The 18,761-nt window shown below is 44.2% G+C and overlaps 1 protein-coding gene across 1 annotated transcript in view; it reads right to left on the bottom strand.

Moving 5' to 3' along the window:
• The window catches only part of LOC131184881 (A-kinase anchor protein 13-like), a 143,100-nt gene extending 124,912 nt beyond the window's left edge, over window positions 1–18,188 (bottom strand). Inside the window, exon 1 of the mRNA XM_058156701.1 lies at window positions 17,889–18,188. The gene's annotated coding sequence lies outside the window, so the exon portion shown is untranslated. The remainder of the gene's footprint in view (window positions 1–17,888) is intronic.
• Between the last annotated feature and the right edge of the window lie 573 nt (window positions 18,189–18,761).

The following is an 18,761-nucleotide window of genomic DNA, read 5'->3' as shown; positions in this document are numbered from 1 at the left end:
AATGTTGGATAGCCATTTGTCTGAAATGGTGTAGGGTTTCCTGCCTGGGCAGGGGGTTGGACTAGAAGACCTCCAAGGTCCCTTCCAACTCTGATATTATAATTTTAATTATAATTATAATTATAATTATATATGTATGTATGTATGTATGTATGTATGTATGTATGTATGTATGTATGTATAGGTCTTTGGTTATTCGGGTTTTCTCCCGCGTAAAATTGGAAGTGTCTTGGCGACGTTTCGACAAGTCTCATTCGTCATCTTCAGGCTTCAGCTTCGTGCTTCTGGCTTCTTCGTGCTTCTTCTTTTGCTCCCAGAAGCACGAAGCTGAAGCCTGAAGATGATGAATGAGACTTCATCGAAACGTCGCCAAGACACTTCCAATTTTACGCGGGATATATATATATATATATATATATATATACACACACACACACACACACATACATACATACATATATATTTCGGAGTATAAAACGCACCTTAGTTTTTGGGGTGGAAGATAAGAAAAAAGCTGATTGGCAGGTGGATTGGCCTCCCATACCCCCAATCAGCTGTTCCCAGAGGTCAATTTTAGCAACAGGTTCCTTGGTTGTGAGCTCTGAACCTTGCTTTTTTTTTTTTTTTTTGCTTTTTTTTCTGCCTCTGAAACTTCTGAAACTCCATTTCAGAAAAAACTTTTTTCTGCCTCTGAAACCTCCGAAACAGCTTCAGGAAAAAAAGCCTCTGAAGCTCTGTTTGGGGGCTTCTTTTTTGAAGCTTCGTTTCTGAAGCTTTTTTCAGCCTCTGAAACCTCCGTTTGAGAAGCTGGGTGGGGCTACATTCGGAGTATAAGACGCACCCAGATTTTCACCCTCTTTTTTGGGGGGGGAAAGGTGCATTTTATACTCCAAAAAATACGGTATATAATGTGACTGAAGGAAAATTCTGCTTGCATTCCATGGTTTAGATCAGGGGTGTCAAAGTCAAGACCCAGGGGCTGGATCCAGTCTCTTGGGTACTTCCATTTGGCCCGCAGGGCCGCCCTGGAAATAGCAAAGGTCCGGCCCGTGATGCCTCTGCCAACAAAAATGGAGCTTGGAAGGGCCACCCATGGCTCTCCTAAACTCCGTTTTCACTGGCAGAGGGTTGCAGGAGGCCATTGCAGTCAAAAACAGAGCTCGAGAGCCCATTTTCGCTGGCAGAGTACTCGGGCAACCACAGGCGCCCCCCCCGACATGAGTGACATCAAGCTGGCCACACCCACTCCAGCCCCCCAAGGTCAAACACAACCCTGATGTGGCCCACAATGAAACCGAGTTTGACACCCCTGGTTTAGACAGAGACATGGACCGATAAGATTTAAAAAGTCATGCCGAGGAATGAAATCAATGGATGTGAATTCTACAAGTAGACTGATTTCGAACTCCATGCATTTGCTACCGATGTGCCATGCTCAGAAATTCTACTTTGTGCTTTCTTACCATTAACTAAAGAACATAAAGGTAAGATCTCTGGTTTCTAACAGGGGTCTCCAACCTTGGCAATTTTAAGACTTGTGGACTTCAACTCCCAGAGTTCCAGAGCAAAGCTCCCAGAGCAAATCTGGCTGAGGAACTCTGGGAGTTGAAGTCCACAAGTCTTAAAGTTGCCAAGGTTGGAGACCGCTGACATAAAGGTTAATTTCACGGAAGGAACGCAGCTAAGTATTATTTAATAAAGCTAATGGACTCACAAGAGCTCAGGCTGAATTTCTAAGGCAGCTTTGGAAATAAGCCACCCAGAGATTCTAGTTGTTAAGGTCTTCCAGTGTTTTTTGCTTGCCTGATCATTTGAAACAAAGGGGCTGCCTCTTCACAAGGGTGTGAACAATGAGGCTTCCTTCTTTGAACAGATCATTCTCTTACTTCTGCTGCATGCAGAGGAGGGACGACTTTACCTGCTTCTCTTTTGTGCAAACACTCACTCACCTGTCCAGAATTTTCTTCACTTACATGAAGAATTCTATTTGTTTGGTTTGGTTCTGCAACCCAACAAGACAGACACAGACTTCAGAGCATAATTAGAACTGCAGAAAAAACCATCGCTACCAACCTAACTTCCATTGAGGACCTGTAAACTGCACGAGTCAAAAAGAGGGCTATGAAAATATTTACAGACCCTTCGCATCCTAGACATAAACTGTTTCAACTCCTACCCTCAAAACGACACTACAGAGCACTGCACACCAGAACAACTAGATACAAGAACAGTTTTTTCCCAAACACCACCACTCTGCTAAACGAATAATTCCCTCAACACTGTCGAATTATTTACTAAATCTGCACTACTATTAATCTTCTCATCGTTCCCATCACCCATCTTCTTCCACTTATGACTGCATGACTGTAACTTTGCTGCTTGTATCCTTACAATTTATATTGATATTCATTGTTTCCTGATTGCTTATTTGTACCCAATGACTATCATTAAGTGTTGTAAGTGTTGTACCTTGATGAGGGTATCTTTTCTTCTATGTACACTGAGAGCGTATGCACCAAAGACAAATTCCTTGTGTGTCCAATCACACTTGGCCAACAAAAAAAAAAATTCTATTCTATTCTATTATAGTTGGCTGGTTCTGAAAGCTAAAATTAATCCAAGGGACAGTTATGATTATGGAAAAGGTAGGATGCAATTCAGTCCTGTATTGCTGCCCAAGCGGAGGTTATCAGCTTGTTTGAGTCGCTCATTCAATTTTACTGGCCGCCCTTCTCAAACATATGACTCTGGGCAGCTGATGAAGATTAGAAATAAGATCAAAACATCACCGAAAACAATAAATAACAGATACAGGGGCCGAGAGATAGACAACCACAAAGTAATTCTAACTGACAAAAGAACCTTATTCACTCAGAGGGCAGGGGAACACTAAGAACTAGGTGGGACAGGGAAAATGGGTGATATCTATAAAGAAGGTTGTACATCACCTGCAATTAAGCTAACTATGGTTTATTCCATTTAACCACATTTTTTCCCATGTCAGCCAACAATGTGGATCAGTGGATCATAGCCGGAGACTGACAGAAGGTGCCACCTGCACATAATCCCTTGGTTACCTCTTGCAATCAGGGTAATGCGTAAAAGATGAGGCAGATTTAACTGTTTCAACGCACTGCTCTGTATCAATACTGATTAAGATAAAGGACAGGTGCCTCTCCTCTCTTTTTCGTTTCCAGAGGAGCAAGCAAACAACGGAGAAATCTGAGGACACTGACTGCCCAGTTTCCATCAGAACGGAGCCGTAACCATCTCTTCGGCGGGCTCTGACGCAAAAAGAAAACTAAGATGCTATGAATAATTGGCCAATCTTTGTTTCCCAGCAACATGCGGCTTTAAAAGGTCCCCTAAACTGAAAGGACACCTCAAAAAAAGAGGACCACTTTCATGAAAGTGAAATCCGAAGCCCTTCATCTAAATCAGGGGTGTCAAACTCAAGGCCAGGAGGGCCAGATCCAGCCCGTAGGGTGGTTAGATCTGGCCCGCAGGGCTGCCACATGGAAACAGTGAAGGACTGGCCTGCGGTGCCTCTGCCAGCAAAAATGAAGCTAGGAAGGGTCGCGTGAGGCTGTCCCAAGCTCTGTTTTTGCTGGCAGAAAGCTGCAGCAGGCCGTCGCAGCCGAAAATGGAGCTCAGGCGAACCGCACGTGGCCCTCCCAAGCTCCATTTTGGCTGGCAAGGGTTTCATGAGGCTGTCACAGCTGAAACGGAGCTCGGGAGCCCGTTTTCCCTGGCAGAGCGCTCAGGCCGCCACAGGCGCGCCCGACACAAGTGACGTTGAGCTGGCCACACCCACTCTGGCCACACCTCTCCCTGGTCCCCCCAAGGTGGAACACAACCCTGATGCAGCCCTCAATGTAATCGAGTTTGAGACCCCTGTTCTAAATCCTTCCCAAAGGTTGCGTAGCCCTAGCAGAAATGGGTCAGTTAACATGCCAGCAACAAACTTTCTAGGGAAGAGGGCTTCAAATCTATGGTTCTCGTTTCTATCTTGACTTATCTGGCCACCAACCGTCTTCTGCAGATGCCTCCTGTAGGCTTCACCAGCATAGACCACGAAATTCAGCAACCCCAGAAGACCAATGTCCCATGCGCAGCTTATACAAAAGGAATAGGTTTTACAACAACAACAAAAGCATCCGAATATCCAGCAACATCATTCCCAGCTTTTTCATCATCATCATCATCATCATTATTATTATTATTATTATTATTATTATTATTATTATTATTATTATTATTATTATTATTATTATTATTATTATTGCCTAATGGAACACTGGAAAGCTTAAGCTTCTTAGAATTCCAGGCTATTCATTCCCAGATGACTTTCTGGAAATTGGACAGAATAGGAGCAAATTCATCGGGGCTCTGGAGAGAGAAGTCAATAAAATAAAAGATTGGGTTTTGAAAGATGGAAACTTTAAAAGATTTTTTTTTTAATTTAAAGCTATAAAGAAGCATTGGTGTAATGTTTAGCTTAACCTGTTGAATGCTCTTTCTCCTTTTTTTCTATTTTTTTCTATTTTATCTCTCTCTCTATTTGTAAAAGGGGAGGAGAATCTACTGGGTGGGTTTTTTTTCTCCCCCTTTTTTCAATATCCAACGGTGTGGATTCTATATATTCAGTGTTAAATTTATTTGGTATCTTCGTTTTCTCTCTCTCTTTTTTTGTACAGAAATTTTTTTTTCCTTTTTGTTGTTAGTGTTGGAAGTACGGTTGAATTGGGTTTGGTTTTTCTGTTTTATATTTTACCTTTTATTATAAAACAAAAGAAATATACTATTTTTAAAAAAACTATAAAGAAACATTGGATATGGGGGGAAGATTCATTTGCACCTCTATAACTGTCTGCTTCGGTTCTGCAACCCAACAAGAAAGACACAGACTTCAGAGGATAATTAGAACTGCAGAAAAAATAATTGCTACCAACCTGCCTTCCATTGAGGACCTGTATACTGCACGAATCAAGAAGAAGGCCGTGAAAATATTTACAGATCTCTCACATCCTGGACATAAAATGTTTCAACTCCTACCCTCAAAACGACGCTATAGAGCACTGCACACCAGAACTAGACACAAGAACAGTTTTTTCCCGAAGGCCATCACTCTACTAAACAAACAACACTGTCAAACTATTTACTAAATCTGCACTACTATTAATCTTCTCATAGTTCCCATCACCAATCTCTTTCCACTTATGACTGTATGGCTGTAACTTTGTTGCTGGCAATCCTTATGATTTACATTGATATATTGATCATCAATTGTGTTGTAAATGTTGTACCTTGATGAACATATCTTTTCTTTTATGTACACTAAGAGCATATGCACCAAGACAAATTCCTTGTGTGTCCAATCACACTTGGCCAATAAAAAACTCTATTCTATTCTATTCTATTCTATTCTATTCTATTCTATTCTATTCTATTCTATTTTATTCTCCAATCGTTCCCTATGGGAAAGGTTGTTGGGCAGTGGCTCAGCCTGTTGGCCTCTGCCCCATTCTGAGTCATAACCTCCCTCCTGTTCACACGATCAGGAATAAATGGGAGTCCACCTTGTGCTTCCCAGTGCACACATTTCACCCATAAGCAACACTTGATTACTCACACACCACACACACAAAATGCCTTCAACATTCTACTATGCCAATCTAGCCAACAGTGAATCATTAGCTCTCCAAAAGCCAAGTCGTTGTTCTTAAAAGTATTTTAATAGGATTTAAATGCAATAAGGAAAATTGCTACACCCCCAAACATCTGCTCCTTACATAATGTCATCACCCAGAGCTTCTCATGACAGCACAACGTCACATGTTGAATGTTTACTGTTACACAACTAATAGACAAGGAGTGTTTGAAACACTCCAATAAGTATCTCCGCTTGGGCGAGAAGGGCAGCAAACAAAGTCTTATGAATTAAATGATTGTTCGTAATTAAAATTCTCCTGCTCAGTAGCCCAACTTTTTCCTCCGGAAGATTTGTGGTTGTGTCTCCATCCTAAATCCCTTGCAGATAGAAAAGGGGGAGGGCAAACTGAACATCCTAATCCTTTTTTCCAGACAGCCCATCCCCTCCCTCCAAATACCGTCCATTAACTATTTAATAAAATAGAATTTTATTGGCCAAGTGTGATTGGACACACAAGGAATTTGTCTTGGTGCATATGCTCTCAGTGTACATAAAAGAAAAGATACATTCATCAAGGTACAACATTTACAACACAATTGATGGTCAATATATCAATATAAATCATAAGGATTGCCAGCAACAAGTTATAGTCAACATGGTTGACTATAGTTAACATGGTAGGTACCCGTTTTGAGATGGAAACACATTTATTTGTTTATTTATTTAGGAAGAATTATATTGCCGTCTTCTGGTTTACATGGCAACTCAAGGAGATTTAGAGGAAATAAAAACACAATGTAAAAGAAATAATAAAGTAATAACCCCACCCTGGCAACAACACACATTCATAACAGCCATTTAATGGGGCTCCATCCATTCTGGGTTCCCCAGGCCCGTTGGCAGAACCACATCTTAAGAAAGGGCCTTCTGAAAGAATGATGAAAACTGTATGGGATTTCTCTAAAAATAGAGGTAGAAATCAGAAGATTTTGCAACCCTAACCCATCCAGCCGCTCACTAGGCAGGTCCTATTAGTGGTCCGTGGGATTTAAAATTATGAATTTAGTGGTCCCTGAGATCCGAAAGGTTGGTGGCCCCTGGCCTAACTGACTTGCTCTTACCAAGGAAGCTTCTTAGATGAGGAGCAAAACAATCTCAACTTAACAAAACTAAGTCCAGTTGCCCTGACTCAATTTTTCAGACAACTCTAAACTGGGCGATTGAGAATCTTCACCGACAAAACCCTGCAAGGTTTGGAAAGCAGATTCTGACCAACAAAGACCTTTGGGGAAATACCAATTCTGTTTTGTTTTGTTTTTTCCTTAAGGGTCAATCTTCCACCTTTCTTTTGCACGGCGGCCTAACACAAATGGAAAAAAGGCTGTTGGCAAGAGAGGCGTGCAAACCGCTCAACCACTTCCCACACCCAACCTAGCCCATTAATTTATGAAGCATTCTGGAAGCAAAGCCAGTTCCAGGCTCGGCCTTGTGTCACTTGTGCAAAAGCTGAGATCCCATGCTCGGTTGGAAGTTTTTCCAGTTACACAACATTTGGTTTCTAAAGGGTAACAAATTAAAAAAAAAAAAAAATCAGGGGAGGGGCAAGAGGCTTAAAAGCAGCCGTGCAATTGTGCACGCCCAGTCTTTGGGGAACTTGGGGTTTCTTTCTGTCCACATTCTGTAGAAGGCAACCTAATGTTAGATATAAGCCCCAATCGTGGACCATGTTAGCTGAGCTTAAGGGAGCTATAGTTAAAACATCTGGAAGCTCTCAGTTTTGCACTGTAAGAGAGGACCGTACATCTGATTTCCTGAATCAACACTCCATGGCTGGTTCACAGATCAGATGACCGGTCAACTTTGATTTAATGTATTGCGGCAAATTCAGCCTTTGGGGTTTGGGAACTACAGAAAAACAGCAAGTTATATAAACTCAGCCAACAGGTCGTTTATTCAACAAACCATGATTCAATAAACCGTTGTTTCGGCAAGATCCACGGGTCCACTCATTCAAAAGGAACTTTACTGTACTGAGCCTTCTAAAATAGCAAAGCAGTACAATATTAGGAAAAATGCCTGATATGGAATAGATTCTATGAGTGGTTAGAGACAAAAGGTCGAAATTAGAGGAAGAAAGACCATGAATGTAATGTATTAAAAATAAAGCTGGTTTATAACTACAATCATGCCAATATAGTGAACAAAAATGCAAATAAGCTAATAGAATAGAATTTTTTATTGGCCAAGTGTGATTGGACACACAAGGAATTTGTCTTGGTGTATATGAGTCTCAGTGTTCGTAAAAGAAAAGGTACGTTCGTTAAGAATCATAATATAAAAAGAAACTTAGTTAAAATTACTTGGTTATATTATCACTATTGTTTATTTGTTTATTTTTTTATTTATTATTCAAACTTTTATACCGCCCTATCTCCCGAAGGACTCAGGGCGGTTTACAGCCATATAAAACATAAAATATAATATAAATACATGTTAAAACAACATTTAAAAAACTTATTCCATAAAGGCCAAATTTAAAACTATAGTTAAAATACAAAACCCCATTAAAATTAAATTTATAAAAAATCAAACCCTAGGCCAGCCCTGCACGGATAAATAGATGTGTCTTAAGCTCGCGGCGGAAGATTCGGAGGTCGGGAAGTTGACGTAATCCTGGGGGGAGCTCGTTCCAGAAGGTGGGAGCCCACACAGAGAAGGCCCTTCCCCTGGGTGTCGCCAGTCGGCACTGCCTGGCGGACGGCACCCTGAGGAGTCCCTCCCTGTGAGAGCGTATGGGTCGGTGGGAGGTAGTCGGTGGCAGCAGGCGGTCCCGTAAGTAACCCGGCCCTATGCCATGGAGCGCTCTGAAGATGGTCACCAAAACCTTGAAGCGCACCCGAGAGGCCACAGGTAGCCAGTGCAGTCTGTGCAGGAGAGGTGTCACGTGGGCGCCACGAGGGGCTCCCTCTATTACCCGCGCAGCTGCGTTCTGAACCAACTGAAGCCTCCGGATGCTCTTCAAGGGGAGCCCCATGTAGAGACCATTGCAGTAATCCAAGCGAGATGTCACGAGCGTGTGAGTGACCGTGCATAGGGCACCCCGGTCTAGAAAGGGGCGCAACTGGCGAACCAGGCGAACCTGGTAAAAAGCTCTCCTGGAGACGGCCGCCAGATGATCTTCAAAGGACAGCTGTTCATCCAGGAGAACGCCCAAGTTGCGGACCCTTTCCATCGGGGCCAATAACTCGCCCCCAACAGTCAGCTGCAGCTGCAGCTGACTGTACCGAGGTGCCGGCATCCACAGCCACTCCGTCTTGGAGGGATTGAGTTTGAGCCTGTTTCTCCCCATCCAGACCCGTACGGCTTCCAGGCACCGGGACAGCACGTCGATAGCTTCATTGGGGTGGCCCGGGGTGGAGAAGTACAACTGAGTATCATCAGCGTACAGATGATATCTCACCCCAAAGCCACTGATGATCTCACCCAGCGGCTTCATATAGATGTTGAACAGAAGGGGTGAGAGAATCGACCCCTGCAGCACCCCACAAGTGAGGTACCTTGGGGACGACCTCTGCCCCCCTGTCAACACCGTCTGCGACCGGTCGGAGAGATAGGAGGAGAACCACCGATAAACGGTGCCTCCCACTCCCAATCCCTCCAACCGGTGCAGCAGGATACCATGGTCGATAGTATCAAAAGCCGCTGAGAGGTCTAATAGGGCCAGGGCAGAGGAAAAACCTCTATCCCTGGCCCTCCAGAGATCATCCACCAACGCGACCAAAGCCGTCTCCGTGCTATAACCGGGCCGGAAACCGGACTGGAACGGGTCTAGATAGACAGATTCATCCAGGTACTGGGGTAATTGACATGCCACCACACTCTCTACAACCTTCGTCGTAAAGCGAAGGTTGGAGACTGGACGATAATTACCTAAAACAGCCGGATCCAGGGAGGGCTTCTTGAGGAGGGGTCTCACCACCGCCTCTTTCAAGGCGGCGGGGACAACCCCCTCCAACAAAGAAGCATTTATAATCTCCCGGAGCCAGCCTCGTGTCACCTCCTGGGTGGCCAGCACCAACCAGGAGGGGCACGGGTCCAGTAAACATGTGGTGGCGTTCAACATGTTATTAGTACATGTTTCAATATATTATTACTATTGTTATCAGTACATGTGTTAATATTACTGTCTTTTCTCTGGTCCTTCTTTTTATATATATAAATGGTATACCCTGATAATAGACTGCATTCCAAATGTATATGAATAAAAATATATATTTAAAAAAAATAAAAAAATAAAAAGCAGTACAATATTAGGAAAAATATTTATTGCAATCTATCCCAGTTTATCATAGAAGTATCTAAATGCTGTATTTTCTTGCACCGAAAATTTTACAATGTTTAAAGCAAACAACAAGAAAAGAAAAAAAAAACAATTCTCATAAGAGCCAAAGGTCAGATGGAGAAATAAGGCCATGGGCCTGGGCCTGTGGCTCAGACTGGTAAGACAGTCTGTTATTAACAGCAGCTGCTTGCAATTACTGCAGGTTCAAGTCCCACCAGGCCCAAGGTTGACTCAGCCTTCCATCCTTTATAAGGTAGGTAAAATGAGGACCCAGATTATTGGGGGCAATTAAGTTGACTTTGTATATAATATACAAATGGATGAAGACTATTGCTTGACATAGTGTAAGCCGCCCTGAGTCTTCGGAGAAGGGCGGGATATAAATGCAAATAATATATATATTATTTATTATATATTATATATTAACACATTGCTTCTAGAAGCACGAAGCTGAAGCCTGAAGATGACAAATGAGACTTCGTCAAAACGTCGCCAAGACACTTCCAATTTTACATGGGAGAAAACCCGAATAACCAAAGACATACATATATATATATATATATATATGTATATATATATACACACACACACACACACACACATACAAGAATGATTTACAACCATTCTTTGGGTGACTCTTCGAACTTATGATGGTGCTAAAAATATTAATATGAACATAATGTAGTTGAGAAGTCATATACTGCGGCTTATTTGATATACAGTAGCATGGTTGAGATAAGTCATGGCATCGAAGGCTAGGAGAGTCTAATTACTGACTTCCACAAGACCCGATTAGTAAGCAGCAAGAGGGAAGAATTCAAGATTCCCCACCGCTCCCTTTTCAGAAATGCTTCCTGGTATTGGTGAAAGCAACTTAGCCAATCTTTCCGTTGCAATTTCACTGCAGAAATACACAAGACCAGTGGTGTAATCTGAACCGGTTTACTACAGGTTCGGTGGCTGCGCATGCGCAGTGCGCACCACGCACCAAATGCGAGGTGCACGCGGCATGCAAGTGTAGTGCATGACAAAAGAAGGCATGGAAAGGAAGATAAGTAGAACAGCATGGGGGGGGGGTGATCAGCTGTGGCGCGCGATCATTGGAGCCTCTTTTTTTTTTACTTTTTTTAAAAGCATTTTTTACTAACGGTTCAGGAGTTCTTTTTTTTTCCAAGAGTTTTCACGAGTGTTTTTTTTCAAGAGTTTTTCAAGAGTTTTCAAGAGAAATAGCAACTCAACAACTTTTGTGAAGTTGTTAGGCTGGCTGGGAAGGTTGCAAAATGTGATCCTGTGGCTTTGGGATCCTGCAACCACCATAAATACATGATTGCCAGTTATCAAGTGCCTGAATTTTGATTACAGGACCATGGCAATAAAGATCTGAAGACCAAGAATTTATCACCTTTTTTTCACTTTTGCCATCAAACAAATAGTCATAAGCCAAGGACTATCTATTGTAGGCTTCATTCAGATGATAGAAGGGGTCACCTTCCCTGATATCATCTCAGATGAGGAAATACTTGAATGTCTAAGCAAGATACCACTATAGCTGGCACTCACATTCTTGGCGTCTGTTTTCAGACCCCATTCAGGAAAGATAATAGCAACAACACTTAGACTTATATAGCGCTTCACAGTGTTTTACGGCCCACTCTAAGCGGTTTACAGAATCAATGGAATGGAATCAGTGGCGCTATTTAGCCAGTTCTATCCGGTTTGGGTGAACTAGTAGCAGCGGCTGCAGGAGGCTCCACCCACCCGCCCGGACATCATAACATCCCGTTTTTGACACTCTGCGCATGCGCAGAAGGCCCTGCATGCTCCCATTTGTAAATCAGCAGTGAAGGTAAGTGAATACCACTATGGAATGGAGTGGAGTGGAGTGGGAGTAGAGTAGAGTAGAGTAGAGTAGAGTAGAGTAGAATAGAATAGAATAGAATAGAATAGAATAGAATAGAATAGAATAGAATAGAATAGAATAGAATAGTTCTGAAGGCAAGACTTCTTATATAGGAATAGGAATAGGAATAGGAATAGGAATAGGAATAGGAATAGGAATAGGAATAGAATAGAATAGAATAGGATAGAATAGAATAGAATAGAATGGCTATTTTCACTTTAAATGTACACTAATCAGGATACATTAACATGAAATTTTGTTCCACTCTTCAAAATTAACCATTATGCACATACCCACATAAACACACATATATATAACACAGAAAAACATCAGAAGTCTAGTTCAAACATATACATATACATGGGGGGGGGGAAGAATCCTGCGAATTTATGACCCAAAGATGCTATGATTTATTTTAACTATGTTTGTTAATCAGTCACATGACTGAATAGAGGTATGCTAAGTTATGGTTGCCCAACAAACTAGCGTAATGTATTAATTCAGTCGTCGTGGGAGATAAAACTGCCTTTGATTGCTTGACGCACAGTTTCTGGGCTTCAGCCTGCACAAGCTTGTTTAGGTGCCAATCCCCGTGTGGCACCCAAATTCTCATGTCAATGACTTTTCCTGCATACCTTCCTAACTATTAAGGGGTAAACTAACGGCAATCCCCTTCTACGCTTTTCCCAAGCTTAGGGTTAACACGTGGTCCTTCGACTCCTTCCCACAGATTTCTGGGAGTTGAAGTCCGCACATCTGGAGAATGCAAAGACTTGGAGAAAGGCTTGCTGTTGTGTCAGATTTCACAAAGGCCTGGCAATAATCCAGAAGCTCAATGCTACTTTTTGGAACTAGTTGACAGCAAAAGCTCCAGGGACCTGGCACACTAGATAAGTTGCTTTGCTGCAGACAAGAAGGATATGCAAAACACTGGCTAGTCCTTGACTTACAACAGCCATTCGTTTAGTGACCGTTCAAAGTTATAACGGCACTGGAAACAGTGACCGGGGGAATACCCTCTGGTTCTAGTCCTCACCCAACCATGAAGTTCTCACTCTAACCGACCTCCTCAAAGGGTTGTTGAAGGAGTGAAATAAAATAGGAAACCACTCTCTCTCCTTGTGTGTGTGTGTGTTATCTTCACTTCACAGCCAGCATTTAAATGTAACAAGAACGGAAATCCACAGGAGCCTCAATAAGTGTCTTTGTTTACTGAATCCAACCAACTAACCCATCAACGCAATGAAACAAAGGAGTTCACGTATGGCAAACTGACAAAAACATGAGAAATCATTTAAGGAGGACACACACACAAAACCCACCACCAGAGAGTAACGGTTGAAAATAAAAGCAAAAAGAACATCCAAAAATGCACAGGCCCTGGAGAAACTCTGAATTATCGTTCTTGCAAAACAAAACAAAAAAAAACAAAAAACCCTGGTTTTAAAAAAACAACTTCCATGCCAGTATAGGAGCAAGGCTGCAACAAAACATTCGTACCTTTTGCACTGCTAGATTATTGAGAGGCTCACTCACCTATGCCCACATTCTTCCAGTACACAGACTAAGTTGGTTTCTGCCTTAAAAAATCCCCCCAATTCTGTACAGTATATATTTACAACCAATCTTTCTCCTCCCACTCTTTTAAGCACCGCTTGAATCCCTACAGTAATGCTTATGCTTTCTGCAGTTTGTTTGCACACTTTTAACAGAATAACAGAGTTGGAAGGGATTTGGGAGGTCTCCTAGTCCAACCCACTGCTCGAGCAGGAAATCTATACCATTTCAGGTAAACGGTTGTCCAATCTCATAATCCTAAAAGCTTTAACCAAAAACTTTTTACTATTGACCTCACCCCATTCCTAAGAGGACCAAGGGTGTTTGTGGGCTGGGAGTGAGATAAAAGCAATTCACAGGACAGAAAAGACTTGCTGTCCATGGATGGTGATATGAAAATGGGAGCCCACCCACCAATTTGAAAGAAAGAAGTTTATCCATTTTGAATTAGAGAAATCTAATTTCACACAGGGCCTCTGGTGGCTCAGACTGCTAAGACAGTCTGTTATTAACACAGCTGCCTGCAATTACTGCAGGTTCAAGTCCCACCAGGCCCAAGGTTGACTCAGCCTTCCATCCTTTATAAGGTAGGTAAAATGAGGACCCAGACTGTTGGGGGCAATAAGTTGACTTTGTATATAATATACAAATGGATGAAGACTATTGCTTAACACAGTGTAAGCCGCCCTGAGTCTTCGGAGAAGGGCGGGATATAAATGCAAATAATAATAATACTAATAATAATACTAATACTACTAATAATAATAATAAGGGGCGTGCATAAGCGCACAAACGTGCCTACCGTTCCTGTCCTATTGTTTTTCTTTTCTTCTTCCTATATATATATATATGCTTATACCTCCTTATATTTACTCATATAAGTGTTTATATACTATATAATCTTTTTGTATGATACCTACATATATTGTTGTGACAAAATAAATAAATAAATAAATCTCTTCTTAAAACCTCCAGTGTTAGTGCACCCACCACTTCTGAAGGCTGAAGTTCCACTGATTAATTGTTCTCACGGTCAGATAATTTCTCCTTAGTTCTAGGTTGCTTCTCTCCCTGATCGGTTTCCATCGGTTGCTTCATGTTCTTCCTTCAAGTACTTTGCAGAGTAGGTTGACACCCCCCACACACTTCTTCATGGCAGCCCCTCAGCTATTGGAACACTGCTATCATGTCATCCCTACTCCTTCTTTTAAGATGTAAAAGTTATTAAGACTTTTCATAACTTTATTATGAGACCCAAAGGTTGGAGCCAAATACAAAATGACAGCTGGCCTTCTCCACCATACTAAACCAGGGTTAGACTGGTGAGAATGCATCTCAATCGTCTGAAGGAATCACATAACCTGCTAGGCGGAAAACTTGGATGAAGCACAAAATGTGAACTCAGCCGTAACATTATGCAACAAAGTTTCCCCCGGGGGGGGGGCATGTGCTCAGACGAAACACTGTCCCCTTGCAAAAATTATCCTCCTGATTTTCAGGTCACAGGTGTTTATCTTCTCAACCGTCCAATGGAAGAAGTGAAGGAACCTTCCTTTCCATTGTTAGAAGGACATTAGAAGGACCTTCTTCGTTGCTGCTCTATGGCAAATCACCCAGAATATTTGCCGAACCATCAACACAACAAGAAAAGGCAAGCAATCCACTCCACAAACTTGATTGCTTGGAACTCATTACCTGACTCTATAGTCTCTACTCAAAATCCCAAAATCTTCAACCAAAACTGTCTACTTTTGACCTCACCCCATTCCTAAGAGGACTATAAGGGGCATGCATAAGAGCACAAATGTGCCTACCGTTTCTGTCCTATTGTTCCTTTTCATTATATCAAATTAACATAGTTATTGCATTCTTTTGCTCATATATATATATCTTATATGATGTGTTGTTGTTTTATGTCAATGTTTGTATACTGTTGTGACAAATGAAATAAATAAATAAAAAAGAACCATCTTGACCCAACACCCCTCTAGAGACTTTGGGATTGGTATTCTCAAATTCTTTCAGCCTTGAGAATTTGGTGCTTGAAAACTCAGGAATTAAAACTCTCGAGCAGGAGAAAGTAAGGAGCAATTAAAAGTGTCATCGAGCAATTAAAACTGCCATCTCTGACAGAGAAACAGAAGGGAGGGAGGGAAAGCTAGAGAATTACAAAGAGTGAAAAGAGATTCAAGTGAGGTCATTTTAAAGGCCGCTTGTTTTAAGGGCAAGGTAAGAGATTAGAAAGCTTCCAGGTAACTTATCTGAACTCCTCTACGCACTCCAAAGTGATCCTTTTAGAACAAAGTTTCCTGAATCCGCCTACAATTTAAAAGGCTACTTTGGAAAGAGCGGGATGCACAATGCAGCCAGTTAACATGGGAGTGTGTGGGGCCCAGATGTTGCAAAGCAGGGAGACTGCACAGTACAGACCAGAAAAATAAAACAGGAGAAAAAATAAGAGGGCGGAGGGGGGGGAGAAATAATCCCCAGGCAGCAGGGGTCTCCAACCTTGGCAACTTTAAGCCCGGAGGACTTCAACTCCCAGAATCCCTCTGCCAGCAGAGCAAAGCTGGATGGGGAATTCTGGGAGTTGAAGTCCGCCAGGCTTAAAGTTGCCAAGGTTGGAAACCCCTGTTCTGCAGGACACTCTTGAAAAGGAGAAAAATGCCGGAGAGAGGACAGGTGGCAGGAAAAGGTTCGTACAACCAAGCCTCCCCCCCCTCTCCATCCCCCATCCCTCAGCAAATATTTAATCTCCCAGGCAATTTTGTGCCTGCACCAAATTCCACAGCTTTGCCACATGTGTGGCTCAGCATACAGTGGGAGAATCCACAAAGCAGCTTCCCATCTCTCTTTGTAGTGTTGCACATGCAAAACTATTTGGCAGAGAAGTCAAGTCAAGAACTTTACTGGGGGGGTGGGATTTGCACAGCACAATCCACACACACACACACACACACACACACACACACACACACACACACAGAAGTGCCTTTGAGGACTCTTGAGTTCCTAAGTGCCCTTCAGAGGGACGCCGATTTTTAATCGCGACGCACAAACCTCCACAAAGAAAAGTTTTTTCGAAAGTTTGCCAATCTCCCAACACGAAGGGTTTTTCAGCCCGAGCAGTTCAGAGGGAGGAGAGGGGAGCTGGGAGAGCCAGCAGCCCTTTGTCGCTTCGTGAAAAGAAAAGAAAAATTCGGGGGGGAGGAAAGGGAGGGAAGGAGGGAAGCCCTGGAACCCTTCCCCCTTTCTTCTGAAAGAAAAAAAAGAAGTCACCTCGATTTTCCTCAAGGGCCTCCCTGCTCCCCAGTTGCAAATATAGCCACGTTCAAAAAAAAGGGGTGGGTGGGGAGCAGGAAGCCCCAAATCGGAACTCGGGAGACTTTCGAGGGGGCGCGGAAGACCTCCAAGCGCCCACCACCAAAGCCTCCTCCTCCTCTTAGGGGAAACTCTGCTCTGACATTTAGAGGGGAGGGGTCCCCTTCTCCTTCCTCCTTTCCTCTTCAGCCCCCCTCCAACAATCCCCCAACCTGGCGGCGGGGAACCCCTCCGCAAACGTCCCACATTCAAAAGTAAAGAATCCCAATTGAAAGCAGCCATTTACCAGTCCAGGATTGAACTCCTTCCTCCCTTAAAGCCAGACGCCCCTTCCTCTCTCTTTCTCAGCCTCCTCCTCCTCTTAGGGGAAACTCTGCTCTGACATTTAGAGGGGAGGGGTCCCCTTCTCCTTCCTCCTTTCCTCTTCAGCCCCCCTCCAACAATCCCCCAACCTGGCGGCGGGGAACCCCTCCGCAAACGTCCCACATTCAAAAGTAAAGAATCCCAATTGAAAGCAGCCATTTACCAGTCCAGGATTGAACTCCTTCCTCCCTTAAAGCCAGACGCCCCCTTCCCTCTCTCTCTTTCTCAGCCTCCCTCCCTCCCTCCTTCCACCGGACTCCCCCTTCCCCCGCAGGCCAGGCAGAAGTCAGATCCGCTTCCCCCCTCATCCATCCATCTCCTTCGGTCAGCGGACCCCCCCCTTCTTCCACGAGCCTTTGCCGGACGTCGGCTGCGGACCGCACGGCGGCCGGAGCAGCTCGCCCATTGCCCATCGGCGCGCCGCACAAAAGTTTCCAACTCCGACCGACGCGCAATATACAACATGTCGCCACATCTCCTCTTTTGAAACAACGTTGCTTAGTGGTCTTCTTTCGCTTTTGTACCTTCGTTGCGTGTTTGTCAGATTGTGTATCACAATAAAACAATAAAAAACAAAAAGTTTCCAACTTCGGCTAAAAGTTTCCCCCAAAGAGCGTTGGGGGGGGGGGAATTGAGCCCCAGCCGGGCTGAGGGAAGTTTCTAGTCCGGTTCGAGGAAAGCAACCCCCACCCACCCACCACCCACCGCATCCCGGGGGAATCTCCGGGCAACTCACTCACTCACTCACTCACCCAGCCAGCCGGGGAGGCTCGGCGTCCGTCTGGCTTCCCCCGCGGGAAGGAGGGCAAAGGCGGGCGAAGAGACGCGCCTGGCTGGGCATCCACGCGGGGTGGACAGCTGCAGGGTGAGAGAAATGGCTGCTCCGGGGCCGCCTGGGCCAGCCAGCGATCTCGGGCTGCTTCCCTCCAGCCGCGCCGAGCCAGCCAACGAGCCAAAGCAGCCGGAGAGCGAGCGACTGAGCAGCCGAAGGGCTCCTTCTCCAGCGCCGCGCGCCTGCGTCGAGGGGGCCGCTGAGCAGCTCGCGAAAGAAGGAGGAGGAGGAGGAGGAGGAGGAAAAAAGGGGGAGGAAAATTGGAGGAGGAAGGAGGAGGATTCCTCGCTTCTCACGCTTCTTTGGGGGAGGAGGAGGAAAAGGGTCCACAGGCGTCCCTGCCGGGGGTCGGAATGCAGGCAGGGCGGCAAAAGGGAAGCGCTGCCCGGCGCGCGCTTGGCGTTGGTAATTCGAGGGGGCGGGAAAGAGCCCCGCGGTCGGTTGTTAGCCTTGCACGGCTCGGAAACCCTGGTTGAGGCTCTGCCGCTTGGACCAGGGGTCTCCAACCTTGGCCACTTTAAGCCTGGGGGACGTCAACTCCCAGAATTCCCAAAAGGCTGACGGAGATTCTGGGAATTGAGGCCCCCCCAAGCTTAAAGTGGCCAAGGTTGAGACCCTGGCTTGACTATGGGCGCCCCCAACAGGGAAGAACAACAACAACACCCTGGACGTGGTGGATGGGTTAAAAGGAGTTTTCTCCCCCCCCCATTCTGTTCCTTCCCTCCTGCCCCTCGTTTAATTGTAACATTTATGGTTATGAGAAATATTGATTTTTGTTTTTCACACAATGCTG

The sequence above is a fragment of the Ahaetulla prasina genome, chromosome 13, assembly GCF_028640845.1.
Source record: "Ahaetulla prasina isolate Xishuangbanna chromosome 13, ASM2864084v1, whole genome shotgun sequence".
Taxonomy (NCBI): Eukaryota; Metazoa; Chordata; class Lepidosauria; order Squamata; family Colubridae; genus Ahaetulla; species Ahaetulla prasina.
The sequence above is the reverse complement of the archived record's forward strand: the minus strand, read 5'-3'. Positions and strand labels throughout refer to the sequence as shown.